Source organism: Vicugna pacos, chromosome 5 (genome assembly GCF_048564905.1).
Source record: "Vicugna pacos chromosome 5, VicPac4, whole genome shotgun sequence".
Lineage (NCBI taxonomy): Eukaryota > Metazoa > Chordata > Mammalia > Artiodactyla > Camelidae > Vicugna > Vicugna pacos.
In genome coordinates this window covers 31,454,662-31,477,396 of record NC_132991.1, presented here as the reverse complement: position 1 = coordinate 31,477,396, position 22,735 = coordinate 31,454,662, and the positions used below count along the sequence as shown (strand labels likewise).

General features: G+C 36.6%; 1 long non-coding RNA gene across 2 annotated transcripts in view; it reads right to left on the bottom strand.

Annotated features, from left to right (window-relative positions):
• Positions 1–12,235: 12,235 nt before the first annotated feature.
• The window catches only part of LOC140696596 (uncharacterized), a 60,748-nt gene continuing 50,248 nt past the window's right edge, over positions 12,236–22,735 (bottom strand). For both annotated transcript variants that reach the window (XR_012073091.1, XR_012073092.1), the window contains 2 exons: positions 19,800–19,934; positions 12,236–12,340 (listed from right to left, as the gene is read on the bottom strand). This is a non-coding gene — a long non-coding RNA (uncharacterized lncRNA). The remainder of the gene's footprint in view (positions 12,341–19,799; positions 19,935–22,735) is intronic.

The following is a 22,735-nucleotide window of genomic DNA, read 5'->3' as shown; positions in this document are numbered from 1 at the left end:
TAAAGCATTAGTTGCTTTGTGAAAACACATAAAAGTCTCTCTCTTGGCTAATTTGATCATTCTTCTTCCAACTTCTAAATAGGGGAGCAAATTAGGGGAAAAAAGCTTAGAAAAAATAAACACTTCACGCCTGGTAATTCTAGCATGAGGCTGACAACAATAGCCTTTTATTCTTTCACTTCAACTGTGAAATAAAGCCTTTTACCTTAAGATATCAACAGTTACAGAATACAGTTTTATAACTCTACCTTTTCTCCACTGTTTTATCTTTATATGTTTGAGGAAGGAAAAATAATTCAAAGTCTCTAAGTATGACTTAAGAATCACAGAATTTTGGCAAGAAGTAAAATCACCATTCTGAGTACTATTTTGTATATACTCAAGTTAATTAACTTTAAATGTTTAAATCTATAAAAATGGGTAACTAAAATGCCCTTTTTTTAAATAAAACTATCAATACACTAAACTGCTACGCACTGTGTTTATAAAATAAGCATTTTAAGTTCAAATGCTGCTGTATTTTAGGATATTCCAAAATAAAAATCAGTTAAAGATAAACTACCAAAAGCTGAAAATACTTCAGATCCACATTTATGACCACTTTTTTGCAATTTAGTAATCTTTGGAACTCTGTATAACAGTGTTTGCAAAAGAAAACCCCACTAGAAAGATAACTATGATTACAAAGCTGTGTTTTCTATTACTCAGAGCCCTCCAAAAATTCTCCTGCTGAAATGACACAGTTACTGTACCAAAAAGCATTTTGCCTTTCAAAAGCTCAAAAAAAAAAACTAAATATATTTTTATAGGTCCAAAAATGAAGATAATGAAAAACCTCTTCACCTATAAATTGTAAGCTTGTAACACATATCCTAATATGAACATCATACATAATTAATAATAAGAAATGCTTTTAAAATATTTCAATTGCATATCTAAGTTTAGTTTTGAATTTAAATTAAATTTTAAAACAGAGCAATGTATTTTGCCAATAGCATTCACTGAAATAGCTTATGTAATTAATATTATAAACCACATTAAAATTAGAATCCTGAAATGAATAAAAAGTAGCCATACAATTTTATGTAAATGCTCTATTATTTACTCAAGATTAAGCTCAGAAGAAATTAGATGTGTACACTCATAAATATGCAATTTGATTAGCCTTGTTTTAAAGCCCCTCTCACAAGAGTGAAGGGATGTTTCCCTGAAAATATATTAGAATTACAGGTTCAGTTTCAGAAGGCAGAATTGGGATTGACTGATGCCCATGACTGGGCAACAGAGTTAAGCTCAGTACAAGGAGACATTTTCTAACGATTAGAACTCTGCCCCAGGATGTAGAGACTTGGAAGAATTCACCCGGAGACTGAACTATCTTTTAAGAATGATCAGTAGAGGATCAGTGCAGGTAACTGTGCCAGTCCTCTAAGAGGATTTTCTGTGCACATTTTCACTGACCAAACTGAAAATAAAGTTGGGCCAGACTAATTGTTAGGAAAGGAAGATTAGTTTAAAAGCAAGAAAATACTCCTTTTCAAAATTAACACAATAATGTTTTAAAAATAATGATATTATTAGGAAAAAATCATGAAAACACAAGTATTTTGGCTGTTTCAAATAGCTATGTAATCCTTTCCCACTTGCTAACAAGGTATGGAGTTGCATTAAGTATACTACACTTTGATTTTTCTCAGTTAATATGTTATGAACATTTTGTAAGATTTTATCTACTCATTACAAAAGTTGACATGCAATGATAATAAAAAATTATGATCATTAAGAAGGGGAAGATGACTGAATACATCAATTGAGTGCTTCTTATATGCCAAGTAGTCTTGGAAGCCTTTGGGGTGGATTATTTTATTTAATCCTCACAACCCACTTACAGATAGGGTCATTTAGGCAGAGGATTTAAATGTTTTCTCAGCCATAGAACTATTATGTGGTATAATCAGGTCTTTATGCCATAGGCTGTTATATCATACTTTTAAAATGCCTAGATGGACCTGGAACTTTTTCCAGAGTAGAAGGAATAGTACTGTGTGTCATAAAATTTTTAAAAAAATTTTTTTACAAGAATATGGCTAGATTCTGCACTGAAAACTACAAAGGTAAATATCACTGAAGGTGTAAAGTGTGGTGCAATGGAGAGCTTAGCTCTTATTTGTCTCCAGATGGTACAAATTACAGGTTCCAAGTTGGTTTTGTTTTATTATTATGGCAGTGAAAGGGACTACACTAGAATAAAAGTTTCCAGACGTTGCAGTGGAAGAAATTTTTGAGAATTTACGGAAGTTTCAGCACTTGCTCCAATGTAGCTATTAGGCGTTTGGAGGTTATATCTGCAGTTTTTCTTTATCTTCACTAGGATATATTGGGAATTCCAAGTACCAAAACTAAAGAAGAGGGTTCTTCCTAATTAGTTGGTTTGTTAACAGAGTAGGAAAGAAAAAGGAAATTTGTTTGCGAACAATTAGAACCACTTTAATTTTACTTAAGTCTATTCATTATCTTCCTAATGCATTTAAACTATCCATATCCTGGAATAATGCCTGGCCTGAAAGATTTCAGTAATTTGCTTCCACTGAGAGAAAGTGTCTAGAGAGCTTTCTTTCTCAGGCCAGAATTCCTCCAGTTTCAAGATTTCTTCTCTACCATCTCCTTTCTTGCATGTGGCCTCACCATTGGCCTTGAATTAAATCCACAACCCCAAAGTTAATCCCCAGCCTCTGGGTTGCAACCATTATATTGACTTGTTCTGACCCACCCTCCTGTGGATGCCTACTTTGCCTTGAGAAGAAATCACGAGATGGGAAGAGGTCAGGAGGAGAGTGAGTGTAGACAGCAGAGGGGCCACTGCACTCTGATAAAGTCCTTGGTCTAGGACCTGAGGAAAGAGCAAAGCAGACTGTTGAAAGTCAAGAAAGGGGTCTAGATGTAATAAACAAGAAAGAAAGGAGATATTGTTCTGAGGTTGAAACACTTATTAATAATGACAAGGTCTAGATGAGATATAACCATAAGAGTAAGCAGTAGATTCCTAGTGGAAGACACAATCACTGCCAGAAACAAGATGAAGCATCTCAGAGGTCAGTGTAATCCAAGAACCATGTATATGAATTTGGAAGTACAAGAATCAATGACAGCAAACTAGAGAATTTTCAAAGAACAAAGGAAACCGACAATGGATAACTACAAATAAGAATACCAGAGAGGAGATACTTGTGCAAAGAGCTCCAGAAATTTGCATTAGGGTCTGTATTTATTTTCTATGTTGTATAATAAATTACCACAAACCTACTGAGTTAAAACTATATGCAGTTATTTTTTCACAGCTTCTGTAGGTAAGAAGTTCAGACACAACTTAGCTAGGTTCCCTGCTTCATAGTGTCACCAGCTGCAATCCAGGTGTCTACTGAGGTTGTGATCTCATCAGAGTCTTACCTGGGGAAAGATCTGCTTTAAATCTTCCTCAGTTTGTTAGCAGAATTTATTTCCTTTTGGCTGTAGAACTGGGGGCCCTAGTTTCTCAATGGATGATAGCTAGAGGGTGCCCTCTGGTCCTAGAAGCCACCTTCAATTTCCAGCCACATGGCTTTTTTCAAAGGCAATTCGCAGCATTTTTTTTTAAGAAGAGTGAGTCCTCTAGTCTGCTTAGAGGGTATTTTGTATAATGTAAAATTTATAGGGGCGATCTTACAAACCCCAGCATCTTTGCCATATTCTCTTGGCTAAAAGTAAGTCACGTATCCTGTCCACGCTCAAGGAGAGGGGATTACATATGGCATGCCATTAAGTGGTAGAGATCAAGGAGGGCCCAAGGTGTTCTAGAGTCTGTGGATGAATGTTAATTTGTGCATGCACAAAGTGAAAGCCCATAAGGCAGAGGAGGAACAACTTCAAAGGAAAGAAAGATTGTCAGGCTGTTGTAAGTCAAGTGGTTTCAAGAGCTCATACAGTCAGCAGTCATCTGAGTCCCACCAGTCAGAGTAGAGACACATGTTGAACGCAAGGAGCATTCAGTAGAGACCCGACATGGGTCATGCTTTGATAGTGAATTGAAACCAGCCTTGGAGTAAGAGTTACTACAGACCCCTTTTAAGAAGCCTGAAAACAAGCCTGGACGCTGTAACAAGGAGCCCAACCTGAAAGGCCGTACACGTGACTAGGCTCAGGTCTTTCCAGGGCCTCTGATTGCTCCAGCATTTTGAAGGTTACTTGGGTAATAATAACGACATATTGATTTTTGTCTCCTGTTTGCTTCATTTTAAATAATGAACTAGCATTAATTAATTACTGTGATCTGCTGGAAACTGGTACTTAGTTGAAGAGCATGCCACTGAAAGAGAGTATCATTTTAGGAGTGATACAAGCAAGGCTCAAGAAATCACTTAGTAAATGTAAATGATTCTGCTAGGATGAGGAAAATGAATTGTTTCTACGCTCCAACGGAATTAAAAAGGACATTAACATTATCATCAAATCGTCTTCCCTCTACTATAACCAATTTGCCATGTTCTTTTACCTTTCTTTTCTATTTCTTGTTCCCCGCTGCAAAAACAAAATTCTATTAGCTACTTCTTTAAAATAAAAGCTTAAAATGGAAGTCTAAGAAGTGATAAAACTTCAGGGGAAAAATGTATTGTGACACCATCATTTAGCAATGAAATATTAAAGCCACAGAGATTCTCTGAGTATGAGTAATTCAATAATCACTATAAGGGGGAAATCTCAGAAATAAATATGTATGTGACATTATTCTTCATAGAGATTATCTCTGATATTATTAAATGTATATCTTCATGTGTTCCAAAACAAACTTTTGAGAGTTCAGAAACCCACTGAATGCATACATCCTTTGACCCAGTGAAACTATATCTAAGAGTTTACAGAAATAGACATATATTCTCACACATATGTGAAATGGCATTAATGCATTGTCTATAATAGTAAAATATTGGAAACCATCCAAATTTCTTAAATAAGTTACATGCAGTCAATAATAAAATACTATGGAATGCTGTGCAGCAACAAAACAAAGTAACGGTAGAAAACTCCATCATAATTTCAGAAGACTCCCGAACAACCACCCTAAATACTATTATTACTCCTGTTACACTGGCAAGGAAATGTACACAGACGCTAAGCAACATGTTCAGTGAGGTTACAGAACTGGAAAGAGTTGGAGCAGAATTTTAGCTGAGGTATTCTTTGCAAATACCTTTGCCACCTAGGGTGAACTTATGTCCCAATTTGTCTATAGTAATTATTACTAGCACTCCCTTTCATACTCAAATGTGTCCTCATTTGCAGGATAATTTTATGATAACCCTATATATGAGATGGAATCTATGCCTACAAGAGAAAAAATGACAGAAATGAACATTCTGCAATCATGTAGTACTGGTTTTCATTTTAATAACTCTAATTTTTCTCATTACTATCTTTCTGCCATCCTGAAATTATATTTTCATTTTCCACCATTACATTTCAATAACCATCCATTTATTCAGATCTTCTGGGGAACATTTTAGATTTTCCACATTTGCCAAGTTTGGTAGCTTTGGCTCATACAGTCATCTCACGTGTGTTTAGAGTCCATTTCTAGGTATTAGTGTGCCCCTTCCATTGTGATCTCTGATAACCACACTGAATTTCATACTCTAGAACTTTGAGAATGTGCATCTTGCATGAAACAAGATGCAAAGCTAAATTCATTCATTTGGCCTTTGGAGCCTATTCTGAAATCTGAAGTTAGTCTCTTCTGATGCACACATTGTGATCTTTTTTAACTTATTAGGAATACTGTATTATGATCTTAAACTGATATTAACCATATTTTACCACTCCATGCATGTTATTACATGAATGCAAACATTAGGTACAACAATTTAAAGATATCCAATGCTGAGACATTTTGGTCATTCAAAGACAAAATCTAGACACTAGGGTTTCTTAAGGAAATCACCAAACAAAGAGCAAAGCATACATGGTAATTAGAATTATATTGTCAATACTGAAGTCAATTCAAAGACATCTTCTCTCTTGGCTCTGACACAGTCATCCATGTGTTCTAACTATTATACAAAATACTGACTTCGGAAATTCAGTGCATCACTTAGTTACATGAAATTAGTTACATAAAAATTAGTAATTTTGAGACACCTACATTAATCAAGCCTTCCTTATAAATCATGGTGCATTGTGTACACTTCTCTTCTGCATCTGAATCACAAATGTGACCTTCCTCAGTCATCTTTGCATTGCTAACTTTTAACATTTTTCATCTACATTGTATCTGCAGGTGACAGACTAATGATTTATGTGATACAAAATAATGCAATTTCCCCACTTTCTATTATTTAAATCCATGTCAAAATGCATCTTTTGGCTCAGAACTTTTACTGAGAAATGTCATATTCAAGACTCCTAGGTCCAACCACATAGAATGAAAAAGTGCTAATTTCTCAGAGCACCTCAGAAAGGATGTATTATCTTTTATAGCTTCTCTGTTTTCTTTATTCTTGCCATTTATAAGACATTTAAAATTAGAATAAAATAATACTGTAGTTACTTAACCTTGCCTGCCAAATCAAAAAGATAAACATTTGTTTAATATTTTCTAACAGAGGTCAAGAAAAGGAACAATTTTCACTTTTATTTTATTTTAATATGATATCATCATTGCTAATTATGATAAATAACACATCTGAAAAACAATGTATATACATGTATCTCCATATATATAATGAATAACTGAAGGGTGGAGGCCCAGATCCCCAGAGAGCAAATTATAAGACTCTGAGAGGGATAAACTAATAACCTTGGTGTTGTAACACTTTTTTCTCACAGCTTTAAGGAACAGAAGGAACACAAAGTGGAACATACTTCAATCATGGAAGATAACATGGGCAAAAAAGGGATCTTGAAAGAAATTGATGTGTGTGTTGTGAAATGAAGTAGGCCTACTGAACATGTATAACGGTGTTATGTTCCTTCTTTCCAAACTGGTTTTGACTACATCTTCTTACATATCTAGCTTACTGAGTAATATAATTTTATAAAGTATTTGATTTTTTTTTTGAACCTCCCTATACATATTGGGAAGCTGGGAGAGGAAAGTTACTAAAAGGGTTCAGATTCAGACACTTACCTGGTTTAACAGACAGGAACCCAAATCAAGCACAATCCACTGCATGAACAAAATTTCCATTCTATAAAAGTATTATTTCTCTAAAATGTTTCACAAAAATTGGCCTCCTGATAGTATCAGAATTCCAGAAGAGCTGGCTACTGCAGCCTGAGCTGCAATTTTACTTCTGTCAAGCCAGAAGTAATAGAGATAAATTTGTAACCAAATTAGTGACATCAATTCAGATTGACAGATTGAAAATATAAAAGTAGTTGGAGGAAATGTATCTTTTTTCTTTATGTCCCATAGGTGGGGTCTAGAGTTTGTAGCTTGCCTTGACTTTAAAATTTCTTAACTGATAGAGATATCAGTAGTCATGATTCCTCAACAGTACAAGCTAGGCTGAATTTGTGTTGGTTCTGCAAATTGTACAAGTACTTCATTTTCAACTACATAAATTATAGACTGAGTGCAAGTAAGGTCTGAATTCCTTTCCAAAGTTGTCATAGCTTATTTTCTGGATTTGATTTAAAAGTTAATTCAATTCTATGCAAATAAATAAATAATATGTTTTCTTTAAAATCAGTGCTATAGAAACTTTTTGGATGACAGAAATATTTGAGAATCTGCTTAAAGCTACTGAGGCAGTGGAACTGACAGTGACATGTGTTCTCACTCAGTGTCCACCTGTGAGGCAGGGCAGTTTATTTATTATCAGATACCTCAGGGTCAATTGCCCACTAGGATAGGATGGCTGTCAGAGCTATTAAACATAGCAGGTGTTTAACTCCGTTCACCCAGGGCAAGCTGAAATAGCAGGAGTCAGGGTTCAAGTTCTTAAGGAGAGTGATTAGTGAGACCAGGAAGAAGTCTGTTCTGAAAGGCAGATTGAGAAACACTGCAAATTTTTGGAAGAGGACTTTAAAACAGGGTCTGAACTAGAGGACGCAGGAAAATTCAAGCTAGGGAACATGGCCCGGGGATACAAAATATCAGAAAAGGCTTTCTCTGAAGGCAATGGAGCAACTAAGGGACTCAGCAGACAGCATTAGGATGTGAAACTCCAAGTGGGAACTACACCAAGATGAAACCTGACTTACACTGTGGGATCCAAACAGTGCTGAGGAATAATCCTTAAGGCTTATTAGCAAAAGTGAGGGAATCAAGAGGCTAAGAAAACAAACAGTTAGTGCTTAAAAAGGTTTGATTTGGCATGCATTTAAGTGTGTTTGGTGAGGTTTTAGTAAACTTTCCTCTAAAGGAGAGGATGGATGCTGGTGGTGGTCAACTAGTCAGTGTTGGAGACGTGTAGCAACTAGTGAACTGATCAGTATCAACAAAACCCACCTTCCTTATACCTCTTTAACCATAGGTGTTTATGTTCATTGCACAAAAATTCTGTACAAGTTTGCGAGCCAGTGCAACTCACATAGGAACTTTAATCCTTCAACAGAGAGATTTAGCATTAGTCTTAGCAGATATTGGTCTCAAATAAGGGGCTAAGCCATGGGAACCTCTATGCTTAACAAGCAATAGCTTTCTTCTACCCTCAGCCTTCTTGGCTTTTTCTGGTTTCATCAGCTTAGAGTTCAGTCCAAACTACCTTGAACTCCGATGGTTACAGCGCCTGACAACTCACATAGGTTTCAAACCCCTGTTTCATTTGCCTTTCTTTGATGGATGAGGGTGGCTTGTGATGATAGCGGTGTCAGAGGTGGAAATAGACCCTGATTTTTTTTGATCTGTAGAATCGTAAGGACTGAGTTTGAACAGTGATTCTACCATATACTGGTGATATGATCCTTGAAGGGTTGAGTATTTATTTCATTGCAGTGTTGGGAAGATTAATTGAGATAATTCATATAAAGAATTTAGTAGAATACTTAGGACTGAGAAAGTATGTAACGAAAGTTAGATACCAAGTACTGTCTGAGATTCTATGCTCAGAAAAACTAACCCAGTGCTCTGATGTTATTGCCCTAAAGATTGTCCTATTTCCTTCTTTTCTGCCCTAAAACAACAACAAAAATAATCATTCCTTAGGAAAATATCTAATCACATGTATGTGTGTGTGTGTGTGTATCTATACACACACACACATATATAGTGTACACTAATATGCCTGAATTTTAATAATTGTCAGTACGTGTCCATTGCCACATTTTGTCCTTTTGAATACCAGTATGGTAGAGACTGTTGTTTGCTTATCTAGAAGCCATTCTGTTTACTACTCCTTCCTAATATAATCACCATTTTGTCCAGATGTCTACCCCTCCCAGCTCAGCCCATGTTGACTCAAGGGAAGCTGACGGCATTTTCAGCTCCAGAGCAGGTCTTACTCAGTAGGTCTTCATGATTCCCAGCCAGTAACGGCAATCCTATACCACATGTGTCTGAGCTGGTGACTGTTATCTGACCAGGGCAGAGGCTTTACTTGGTTCTCTCATCCTGAAGGGAATGGCTTTTAGTTCCATGGTTAAGAGAGAATTTTTCTCTGTCTCTCTATCCACACGTATAACCTTCATGGCTTCTAGCAGCCATTGGGTGTTGATGAGTGAAGCCAGCCTGAGGAAGAATTTAAAGCTAAAAAATCATCTGACCATGTTTATAAAGTCCAGGGAATGGACTTCCTCCCACTTGAGATAATTCCTCTCCTAATTAAGCCAGTCCAAATCAGTTTTTTTCTTGTTGTTACTGTTGCTCAGTGCATCCAAAAGCATCTAAACTGACAAAAACCATTCTCTGCACTTCTTTTTCTTTTCTTCTAATCATCTGATCATATCTGATCAGGTCAGATTTTTCTGATCACAGTCCTCTTTCTTTATTTTGATCTCTATGTTTCCTGGGTTGATTTCATCCATTCTCGTGGTTCCAGTGACCTTCTATGTATGGACATATTCAAGTCAGACCTCACTACTGAGCCCCAAACTCATATTTCCCAATGTCATTAGTTAGCTCCCTCCTAAGTCACCCACAAGCTTCTCAAAATCAACATTCTAATACTGTAATTCTCATCTTGTGTAGTACTGCTCCTTCCTCCACCAGTATTCTCATTATCTGTTGTATTGTCATCCACCTAAATTGAAACTTCAAGGTTTTATTCTCTTCTCTTTCCAAACCTGATCCAATCAGCAGGGCATATTTGCCTTTTTGACTCCCTGAAATATTCCTGAATCTGGTTCCTCTGTGCCCTCACTGTGCAGCTCTGTAGGCCAGGTTCTTGCTCGTCTCTCACACAGAGTGCTGCAATCTCCTCTTGTTTGAACTCCCAGCCATGAATCTCTCCTCTTCCTATCCATCCTAGAGACACAAATGCCAGCATTATCTTTCTAAATCAAGAAGTAATTCACCTTGTTTTTCCTGCAGGGAAATCAAACTGCCCAGCATGCCTTCCACAGCTCTTCACAATCAGACCCTGCTTCACCTCTCTGGGCTGATTTTCTTCTAGTACCATCTTTTCCCACCGTTCCAGGCTCCATTTCCTAGAAATGTCCAATGAGGATGTCTCACTTGTCTTCAAGCATGCCTTGTTTCCTCTTGACTCCATGTAATTATACGTGTTTCCTCCTCTGCCTGGAAAACTATGACTGATGCTCGAACATCCAACTCAATAATTTCCTGAAAACATACACTTAGCAGCAACCTTAGCTCTCAGCTGAATTAATTAATTAATGTCTTCTCACCCTGATTCAAAGAGTGTTATACAGAACTTCTCACATGGTGTCCCCACCTCACACTATGATTTGTAGTTCGTGAATCTAGATCTGCTCTTAAACCATTAGCACTTTAACAAAGAAAAAAAAATGCGTAGTTCACTGGGGGAATCTCTCAGGCCAGTCAACACAGTGTCTGGCATAGAATAATGTTTCAATACAAGCCCACGGGAAAAAGAAGCTGCAGGCCCTCTCAGGGCACCACTCAGTGGGAAATGCAGGCTTTCTCAGGAAGGGTTCAGGTTTTGTACCAGTTGTCATTTGTGCTAACTACACTCATACTCTGTCATCTCTCTATCTGAATTTCACTTCACTTTCTAGGTTATCCTCAAGGGCAAATAACTTGGAAACTCCTCTCCCAGCCAAAAGCTGAAGATGTACATAGCTAATGTCCTGAATCCAAATGGTATCATGAATTCATTTCTAATAAACAACCCTTCACATCCTAAGGCTCTTAGGAGTGAAAAATTCATGGTATCTGCGTCTACAAAATGCAATGAGGTTTGAATAAACTCAACTGAGAAGCATAAATTGATATAATGATTTTTATGTCCTACTATTACAGCTGTATTGGGATTTTTTTTTCCCAGAGTAAAATCCTTTTAAGATAAAGGGAGCCTCTTGCCAAGAGCAGGGCAGAAAATGCAGAGTCAAACTTAATTTGACCCAAACACAGATCTTGTCTCAGGAGTCTTCATAAAGAGCAGTTCACCATATGTGCTACAACGCCTATGGGACACAGTGAGATTCTGTTTCCCAGCTTCCTAAAAGAGATGATGGTCTGCAGCCAAATAGTATGGACTATGTTTCTAAGTAGCTTTGCAATGGTGCTAAATTCTTTTAAAGTGTTGCTTTGCCCTTTCTTGCATGAAGGTCTTGGCACACAAGGCGGGAGGCTTTGAATGGTTTATAAGAATGTAATTTCCGAGTTTCATGTAGGTCTGGCACACTCATGAAAATAATGAAATTAACTAGATTGAAATGGAACCCAAATTGTCATCATGAGGCAGTTCTGAATAAGACATGTTCCCTGATGAATCTCTGCTGGAATAAAGCTGTAAAAGAACACAGTTCAGGCGTGGCATATTTCTGTATTGTAGCCACATTCCAAACTTGTTTAATAGGAAAAGCAGTTGGGGAAATCTAGAATAAATGATTCTGGGTTCATCACCATCCTAATTTCTTGAGAGTATCCTGTGCGTCAAGTGCTATACCGTTTTAAGCACTTTGAAGATACTTATGCATTTAAATATCCTAAGAATCTTATAAAGCAAGGAACTGCTATTATACCCATTTTAGAGAAACTGAATGACAGGGTCTTGTTGGTGTACAAACTGGCCTCCCCGTACATGAAAGGAAAGAAGACACCAAAGAAAGAGGCAGATCATTCCAGATTGGTAAGTGGCAGATTTAATAAGATAAGGAACTTCCATACAAGGCTTGTGTTGGGTGGCCGTAAGTCAAGTAGATCTCTGCACCTGCCTGTCAGAACCTGAAAAAAAATGTATATAGAGGCCTTAACTGGGTTCTGTCATGTATCCCTTCCAAATGATCTCAACAGCTCCTTACTTTCCCAAGGCTGCATCCTTGAAAACGGCCCCTGCTGTGGAAATGATGGGCAGGGCACACATTCCAAGAACAGGAGCAGGGACAGGGAGCCTCCAGCCGCCCCGCCCAGGTCCAGCTTGAGGGTCAGTTGGTGGTCATGTCCTCCTGATTTCCTCCTCCAGCAGGTTTAAAAATAAGTTGCCCAAGAGCACACAGCTAGGAAGTGGCAGCACTAGTAGTAGAATCTAAACTGGCTTCACAGCCTACAGATGTTATCAACATGCAACCTGTCTCCCTGTTGGAGTGTCATCCAAGGAGAACAACTGATCTTCTGAAAAAGGTGAAAACTGGCCTTGCACATTGCTGAGGTCAAGATATTGGGCCAATTATAAAGTTTACTTTATTTTAGACTTTAAGCATGCCATTTGCACTTGTGCCTATCCAAGCCTTGGATATTCAGGAGTCATTTAGATGTAAATTATCTTTACCCAACTTCTGCTAATTTAACATGATTTAATCATTGAATTGTGTGTTTGAAAATAATTCATCAAATACACAAGAGAAAACAAAGCCAGGTTGTTTCAAATAGCTAATTTGAATACTTCCCCAAAAAACAAATAAGCAAGTTATTCAAGGTTATTCTGAAGTCCAACAGAAACCTAACTTAGTCAGTAAGTGGTGGTCAGGTAGACAGTATTTCATGGTACATATAAGACTGCAAGGAACAGCTTTCAGAGAAGAGAGGAGTGGGCCTAACAGTCACCCCCAAATCGAGTCTGCAACCCCTTATGCACAACAGTCATCTAATTAAAATTATAATTAATGGATTTCAAAGACCAGCTTATCTCTATTATTACAAGCAGTGAAAAAGGAACTCTGAAAAAGAGAGTTTCAGCTTAGAAGATATGAATTAAAACACTGCTAGGATATCTGCATATCAAGTGGGGGAGACCCTTGCCAACTCACTAGGAGAGGAAACACTCTCCAGCTTTCAACTTCCTACAGGAGCTGAAAAGTAAAATATGTTCAGAAAGCAGAATGGAATTGATCTCATAGCAACCAAATGAACCTTCCGTTAGCAAATAAAAACCACAAATCCTCATGCAATCTCAGAAGGTAAGGAGTAAAAATCCCAGGAGCTCAAGATGGAAAACATACCATTAAAGTTTGAAAAATCCCATTTATCAGTAAAAACAAGCTCAGAAATCCAACCCTTAATGCTATCCTTTCATAATTTATCAAGTACAATTTCCACCTTCAGCTAATACATCGGGTAGGGAAAAACTCTTTATATGAGTCATGCTGAGGAAGAAAATGAAATGTTTATACAGTAGAAAGCTCAGTGCAAGGAGAAGAGGTTAGAAATGGAATTTCCATGTCAGTACTGCGTGGAAGGGAAGAAGGCATTCTGCCACAGAAACTCTCAGAGATGACTGAGGGAAACAGAGACAAATTCCAGACCTGTTTAATGCATTTGTAATCCTTCCACTTCGATTTAGCTAAACCACCACAGGAAGCAATCTAGGCTTTTTCAAAAGGAGGGAAAAGGGAAAGAAAAATATATATATATAAATATATATACATATACATATGCAATATATATACATACACAGTATATATACATTATCTAAATAACATATTTAAAATAAAAAGAAACACGCATGTATAGAGTCTTAACTAGCATTTTGGATGTCATGTAAAGATCCCCAACTTGTTCAGCAATGGTTTTCAAGTTTTATAGGTCCATCACCATAAATGCCAAAATCAAGGTTAAATTGGTTTATGCAATAAGAGAAGGTAGTAGGAGGCTCTCAGCTGTGATAGATTGCAGAAGACAAGAGTCAAGTGTGACCTAGTAAATAGAAATTCTGCACCCCGATGTTTTACAGGTTTGCTTATTTTGTTAACCAACGTTCCATTGATACAGTTCATCCACAGACTTCTCACACACTACCTGCCCCATGGTTGAGAAAGCACTGGAATTAAAATCAGAAAACATGGGCTGAAGCCTGGCCTTGCCACATGCTATCATTTAGCAACAGTAATTTCGCTTCTAAAACTGGGGAAAGTAAAACCAAAAGAATGTGTTTGTGATGAGGAGTAAGTGACAGTGCATGTGCAAAACCAACTTATAACCATACTGTTACTACGTTTGTAAACTATAAAATGCTAGGCAAATAATGCCAATCATAGTAAAAATTACTTTTGGTTATCAGTTGTCAGTATTAAATTATAATTCATCATTTTCTGGATCTAAGGAATGGATTTTGCAACATTGAACTTACAATCAGAAGAGACAAATTAACTTGCTACGTATGGTGAAACTGTATACAGAAATATAGGACTTCCTGGTTAATACGGTAACAAGAATTTCCAGCTTTAACACTTGTCCTGTATACTTTCTATTCAAATGTCTATCCATCTAGTCAAAAAAAAACAAAAACAAAAACAAAGAGTAGCACTGGGACCAAAGATAAAATTAAAACCATAGCAGAGAAAAGTTCATGAACCTTATTACTGGTAGTAATTTATAGAGAAGCAGAGGCCTGAGTTATACTTCTGTGTTTTACCATTGGGAAATGAACAAAAACAAAACAAAACAAAAAGCATACTCCAGAGGTTTCTCAGAGTGTGGTCCTAGGACCACAGACCAACATCCCGTTACCCGGGAGTTTGTTAGAAACATAAGTACAGCAAATTCACAGGCCCAGACCTCAAACCCACTGAACAGGAAACTCTGTGAGTGGGGCCCAGGAATCAGTGTGATCTACCAAGCTCTCCAGGTGATTTTCATACCCACTGAAATTTAAGAACCACTGGCACAAACACAAAGAAGATAGAGGAAAAGTTTTTGATTCATGCTCACCCTATGAATTAATTCCAAAAAAAGAATTTGCAATGGCCCCAAGCAGGTACATATTATTATTCCCACTTTCAAGTGAGAAAATTAAGAAACAGGAATTATGAGACTGAACTAGCTCAGCACAATCAGAAAGAATCACAGTTAATGTGCTAATTATTTTACCTTGAAGACTATCTCTTTCTTAATCATTGCTATATGCAGTGTCCCCAGTATTGAGGAGTAGTTTGAAAACTATTTTCCTAAGTACACAGAACAAAAAATTGGAAGATTTCTGTCTGAAGTCTTCAAAAACATTATAAAGGACATAACGCAGATGTCTGTAAGATATAAACAAAGTTAAAAGGATGGTTGAAGTCGTAAAAGAGTGTGAGAAATCTCAAGACAGTGGTAGAATCAAATCTACATTAATAAGGGTGGAATAAAAGCTAAGTGGGGAGACAACAGTACAGAATACGAAAGTAAAAGACATATTGTGGGAACTATGACAGAGAAGATAAAAGATATGGAATTCTGAGAACTGAGACCTAAATAAGAACGGCATTTGTTTCTAAGTGAGAAATATAAAACCAGGAAGAGAAGCAAGAATATATGATACAATATGGAAAAAAAGTATCTGGCAATGAGAAAAAGACTGAGTGCGCTTACTGATAGTAATCACAGAATTCCACACAAAACTAAGGCTAGAAACCAGTCTACAATTGGGCATAGTATGATAATTTTATATTATTTTAATTTCAAAAGGAGAAACAAAAATCCACAAAGTATCCAGGTTCAAAAACATGTCACCTTGGAAATAAATGAAGACTACCAAAATGAGAACAAACAGACGCTATTTACTCTGAGCTTACTGTAGCAAGGGAGTCACCCACAACCACTTGCATTTGCCAGAGACCTAAAAGCAGGCAAGGAAAAGCTTTATACTGAGAAGGAAAAGAAAAAGAAGAGGAATGCTTCAGGTAAGCATTGATCGGATGCTGCTGGCACGAGAAGGTGGGCTAACTACAAGTGGGGCATCTTACGTGCTTTCTGAGGGGAATGTATTTGGCTTCCTCTGATTGGTCCTGAGTTGGAAGTGAAGGCAAAAATCAGAGAAGCTGGAAGTCATTCACTAAGCCTTGACAGTTCTAAGCGGAGTCTACCGAGGTTGTGCTTTGGCTTCACTGCTGGGGAAGGCCTGTTGCTGCAGAAGCCATAGGTTAGAGCTCTATTACCATTCATATGATGAATTAAACTTCTCAATTCTCTTCTAACTATAACAGCTTGGAGGCAATAAAAATCCACTTGGTCATAGCCAGTTCTGTATTAATTGGACTCATACAGATTAAATGTATTAAAAGGTATTTGCAGGGAGTAATGTCAGTATCATGGTAGAATGAGACACCCGTTTTGTCTCTCCCCTTCAATCTACAGCCAGTGAAAGATCCACAACTCTACAAAGGTGCTCTGCTCAATACACCAGGACACCGGAGAATTCCACACATCTGCACATCTAAAGGTGGGTGGACTGGATCCCATCGTGAAAGTAGAACCAAGGGACAGGGGAACCAGCGAGGCTGCAATCCTAGACCCTTAGCAGCAGTGGCTGAGCCCGTGGCCCCAGAGAACCCCAAAGCATCAGGGGAGGCAGCACAGACAGTTCCAGCCTCTCTGCCACCCTGATACCTGTGGCCACAGGGAACCAACCAAGCAGCAGTGGCAACGGGGACTGTGACCCTATCCCTTCAATCATGGAGGAGCTCATGATTCTGACTCCCTACCCCTGCCAACAGCATGGAACTCGCAAACCCAATAATCCAGACATGACAGAGGCACCCATGACCCTGACTCCCGCCTAACCTTCACCCTCCTGCCAAGGCAGCAGAACTTGCAACTCAAGAGACTGCAGATGTGGCAGAAGGACCTGCCATCCTGGTGACCCAAGTGGTGATGACAGTAACACTAGCCACAGGAAGGTATCCATGACCCGAGAGGCACGAGCAGGGACAATGAGAGCACCAGGCAACACCTATGAGAGAGGTGGTGGGGGGTGCAAAATGCTAACTCTCAAATACAACCAGAGGCAGCTCAGGTAAGGGAAACCAAAAGTTTGTGCTATAGCGCCACCTACTGGAAACTCATAGAAAGGTCTTTAATTTCTAACCTGTTGAATAGTCAAAATCAAGTTTAAAAAAAGTTTGCTACTTCAAATGCATTAGCAGAGCAACAACTCATCAAGTACTATGAAGAACCATTGTAACAGTGTCACAAAAATAAAATGACAATTCTCGAGAAACAACTAAACAAAGACAATCTGATAAAGAATTCAAAACAGTTATCATGAAGAAAATGAGTTGCAAGAAAAATTAGAAAGGCCATTCAATGCACTTAAAAATAAAACTCATGAACAGGAGGAATACTTTACCAAAGAGATTTAAACTCTAAAAAAGAACCAAACAAATTCTAGAGCTAAGGAACTCAATAAATGAGGTAAAGAATGCATTAGAACGCATTTAAAATAGAGCAGACCATGTGAAAGAGAGAATTAGCAAATCTGAAGACAGAAATCTAGGAATGATACAGGTACGAGAGGAGAGAAAATTAAGGTCTAAAAAAAATCAATATTCCTCAAAATATTAAGAGTAGAACTACCAAATGATCCAGCTATTCCACCTCTGGGTATTTATCTAAAGAATATGAAACCATTAATTCAAAAAGATATGTGCAACCCTATGTTTATCACAGCATTGTTTAAAATAGCCAATAAATGGAAGCAACCTATGTGCGCATCAATGAATGAGTGGGTAAAGAAGATGTTATATACACAAATCAGCCATTAAAAAAAAAAAAAAAGATAAAATCTTGCCATTTGCTACAACATGGATGGACCTTGAGGGTATTCCAAGTGAAATACGTCAGATGGAGAAAGACAAATATCATATGATTTCACTTGTATGTGGAATCTAATAAAACAAACAAAACAAAACAAATAAACTAAATAAACCAAACCAAAACAAACACAAATATACAGACAACAGTGTAGGGGTTACCAGAGGGGAATGAGGGGAGGGTCAACTATATGACCCTATGAGTAAACAGGGTCAACTATACAGTAATGGATGGAAACAAAACTTCTGGTAGTGAGCATGCTGTAGTGTGCACAAAAGTCAAAATATATTGCACACATGAAACTTAGATAATGTAATAAACCAATGTTACTCCAATAAATTTTTAAAGTCAAGTAGATCAATAAGTCATAACGAAACACTAAAAAAAGATACTTGGAGTATTTCAAGCATCAAAACCCCCCACATTTTTAATAGTTTCAACATTTTAAGCCAGTAATACATAGAAAAATGTACAAGAATATTTACTGACATTTAAATAATGGAAGGTTTTCTGACCTTAATAGCAATAGAGGATATCACTAATATCTCATAAGACGAATACGTTTTACTGCATAAAAACTAAGCATTTATATAAATCAAAGTATAAAGTAAAATATTAAAAATGTGCAAGTACAGAAACAATGCTTTATTTTCACTTCACACAACTTTTTAGCTTGTCTTTTTTTACACTTTATCAAACAGAATATACCTATTTTTAAAAACCTTCTAGCAAAATAACAGATCCTGCCCCAGCCACCCCACTTCAGTTTCTACTCTCCAGAGATAGCCTCTTTTCCTCCTTACCTTTTAGCTATCTAGTCTGGTATTTGCTTCCTATTTCTAAATAATATGTGCTCTTAGGCTTTAAGTTTCACACAGCATGCACTCTTAACTATGAATTTCCAACTGATAGGGTATTATGCTGCCACTGTTTACTGTTTTGAACAATTTTAAAGACCATATGGAATTGCTAGTGTTATAGCATCAGGTGAAAATACATAGGCTATTAAGTTATACGTACAATACAGTGTTCTCTGGAAAAAGAGGGCGAGGGAGAACAAGCAAGAGAAACATCCGCTTAGAGAATTATGACTTTATCAAATCATTTTTCAAATTTTGCATTTTTTCAAATAGAACAAATAGAAAAAACTCAATAGTAGTTTTTAGAAATATATATAGATAAATATAACATCATATGTAGAGAGAAATAGCGTAGGAACAAAAAAATGACATGACTTGTTTAAGTTTTAAAATCATATTATTTCCAAAAGGAAAAAAAGTTTAACTTTAATTTGAATGTTTTTTTTTCAATTTCAAAACAGACATCATTGCTTTTAGAAATAATTCTGGAAACTGCTTCCAAAATTAACATGATTAATATTCTCAATCACTATTCCCTCAGAACACTAAAACAGCTAGTGAATTTGATTTTTTTACGTTGAATATTTCATAATGCTTAACTTGTCCTTTTTTACTTGATGCTATGTTCACATTTGACTCTGCTTGTTATTATTAATTTCAGCATGAAGGATTCAGCTCTAGAGTTATACTGAACCTGGATAAAGTTATACATTGATGAGAGAGGGTAGAAAAAAACAATATTTAAGGACTGAATCTCTGAATATTCCAGAAATAACTGATCCATGAAAAGCAATGACAAATATTTTTCTCCTTACCTGGACTTCTGCTTGGTAGAAATTGACCCTCTGAAATGTCATTATCTTTTATGCAGTACAACATTATGAAGTCCCTTCAGAAATTGTCATCTGCCCAACTACTCAGTGAAGGTATAGATGAAAACTAATTTGAACCTGAAATAAAATAAAAAGGAATAAGATTTAAATGAATAAAGACATCTTGAAGTATAAAATATAACAGGGATATTCAAAAGGTGAAAATAAATGACACTATATCTGTTCAAATTAAGAAAATCTGTAGACCTAATTCTCAAGATATTTGAGATTTTATTATATTTTTACTTAGGTAAAAGACCTGACATTAAAGGTTAAAAAAAATTCTGGGCATTTTTTCAGCAAGGTAGCAGGTTACAAAATTAACGTTCAAAAATCAGTTGCCTTTCTTTACACTAACGATAAATCAACAGAAAAAGAAAGTAAAGAAACAATCCCCTTTAAAATAGCACCCAAAGTAATAAAATATCTGGGAATAAATCTAACCAAGGAGGCGAAAGAATTATACACAGAAAACTATAAACCATTGATGAAGGAAATTAAAGAAGACTTTAAAAAATGGAAAGATATTCCATGCTCTTGGATTGGAAGAATCAATATTGTTAAAATGGTCACACTGCCCAAGGCAATCTACAGATTTAATGCAATCCCTATCCAATTACCCAGGACATATTTCACAGAACTAGAACAAATCATAATAAAATTTATATGGAACCATCAAAGACCTAGAATTGCTAAAGCATTACTGAAGAGAAAGAAAGAGGCTGGAGGAATAACTCTCCCAGACTTCAGACAATACTATAGAGCTACAGTCATCAAGACAGCATGGTATTGGTACCAAAACAGACATATAGACCAATGGAACAGAATAGAGAGCCCAGAAATGAACCCACAAACTTTTGGTCAACTCATCTTCGACAAAGGAGGCAAGAATATACAATGGACTAAAGACAGTCTCTTCAGCAAATGGTGTTGGGAAAACTGGACAGCAGCATGTAAAACAATGAAGCTAGAACACACCCTGACACCATATACAAAAATCAACTCAAAATGGATTAAAGACTTAAACATAAGACAAGATACAATAAACCTCCTAGAGGAAAACATAGGCAAAACATTATCTGACATACATTTCAAAAATTTTCTCCTAGAAGAAATAAAAGCAAGAATAAACAAATGGGACCTAATGAAACTTACAAGCTTCTGCAGAGCAAAGGAAACCAGAAATAAAACAAGAAGAAAACCTACGGAATGGGAGAAAATTTTTGCAAGTGAAACCGACAAAGGCTTGATCTCCAAAATATATAAGCAGCTCATATGACTCAATAAGAAAAAAATAAACAACCCAATCCAAAAATGGGCAGAAGACCTAAACAAGCAACTCTCCAAGGAAGACATACAAATGATCAAAAAACACATGAAAAAATGTTCAATATCACTAATTATCAGAGAAATGCAAATCAAAACTACAATGAGGTATCACCTCACACCAGTCAGAATGGCCGTCATTCAAAAATCCAAAAATGACAAATGCTGGAGAGGCTGTGGAGAAAGGGGAACCCTCCTACACTGCTGGTGGGAATGCAGTTTGGTGCAGCCACTATGGAAAACAGTGTGGAGATTCCTCAAAAGACTAGGAAAAGACTTACCATATGACCCAGGAATCCCACTCCTGGGCTTGTACCCAGAAGGAAATCTACTTCAGGACGACACCTGCACCCCAATGTTCATATCAGCACCATTTACAATAGCCAAAACATGGAAACAACTTAAATGTCCATCAACAGGTGACTGGATAAAGAAGAGGTGGTATATTTATACAATGGAATACTACTCAGCCATAAAAACCGACAACATAATGCCATTTGCAGCAACATGGATGCTCCTAGAGAATGTCATTCTAAGTGAAGTAAGCCAGAAAGAGAAAAAAAAATACCATATGAGATCGCTCATATGTGGAATCTAAAAAACAAAAACAAACAAACAAACAAAAACAAAGCATAAATACAGGACAGAAATAGACTCATGGACAGAGAATACAGACTTGTGGTTACCGGGGTGGGGGGCGGGGTAGAGGGTGGGAAGGGATAGACTGGGGTTTCAAAATTGTAGAATAGATAAACAAGATTACACTGTATAGCACAGGGAAATATACACAAAATGTTATGATAAATCACAGAGAAAAAAATGTGACAATGAGTGTGTATATGTCCATGAATGACTGAAAAATTGTGCTGAACACTGGAATTTGACACAACACTGTAAAATGATTATGAATCAATAAAAAATGTTAAAAAAAAATAATGATTTATGCCAATGAAATAAAAAAAAATTCTGGGCATTTGAATAAATGTTTTTGTTCTTCTGATTTTGTTATTGTGGATTTCAAAATATCTCTTTGGACATTTTTCTCTCAAAATAAAATTCCTTGGTCTAGAGATGAAAAGCATTTCTGTTTCGTTTTCACTAAAGTAAAATTTGTAGATTAACTTTGTTATATCCAGGCCTACTTAAAGGTAATTTTATTTAGAAACAAAATCTTCTAAAATGTATTGTTTGTGTTCTCTGAATTTTGGCAAGTCATTAGCAAATAAAAGAATCAGGCAAAAAATATGTATATGTGTTCAAAATTTATCATTTTCTTCATTATATGGCTAAGATACTAGAGTTTATTACTCAATGTAACATCCTTCAGTCATTCAGTTCATATATTAATTCCTTCATTTATCCATCCACCTATCCCAATATTAAGTGCATACTTCAAGCCACGTATTATGGTAGGTTCTGGTATACAGTAGCACAGAAATTAGATGTAGTGTAATCTCCTCCCTTGTAGAGTTGACTGAGTAATGAATATCTTGCTTTCTTTCTGAAGAAGGAATAACTCCTTTTTTTTTTTCCAGAATAAATGAGTATATTGA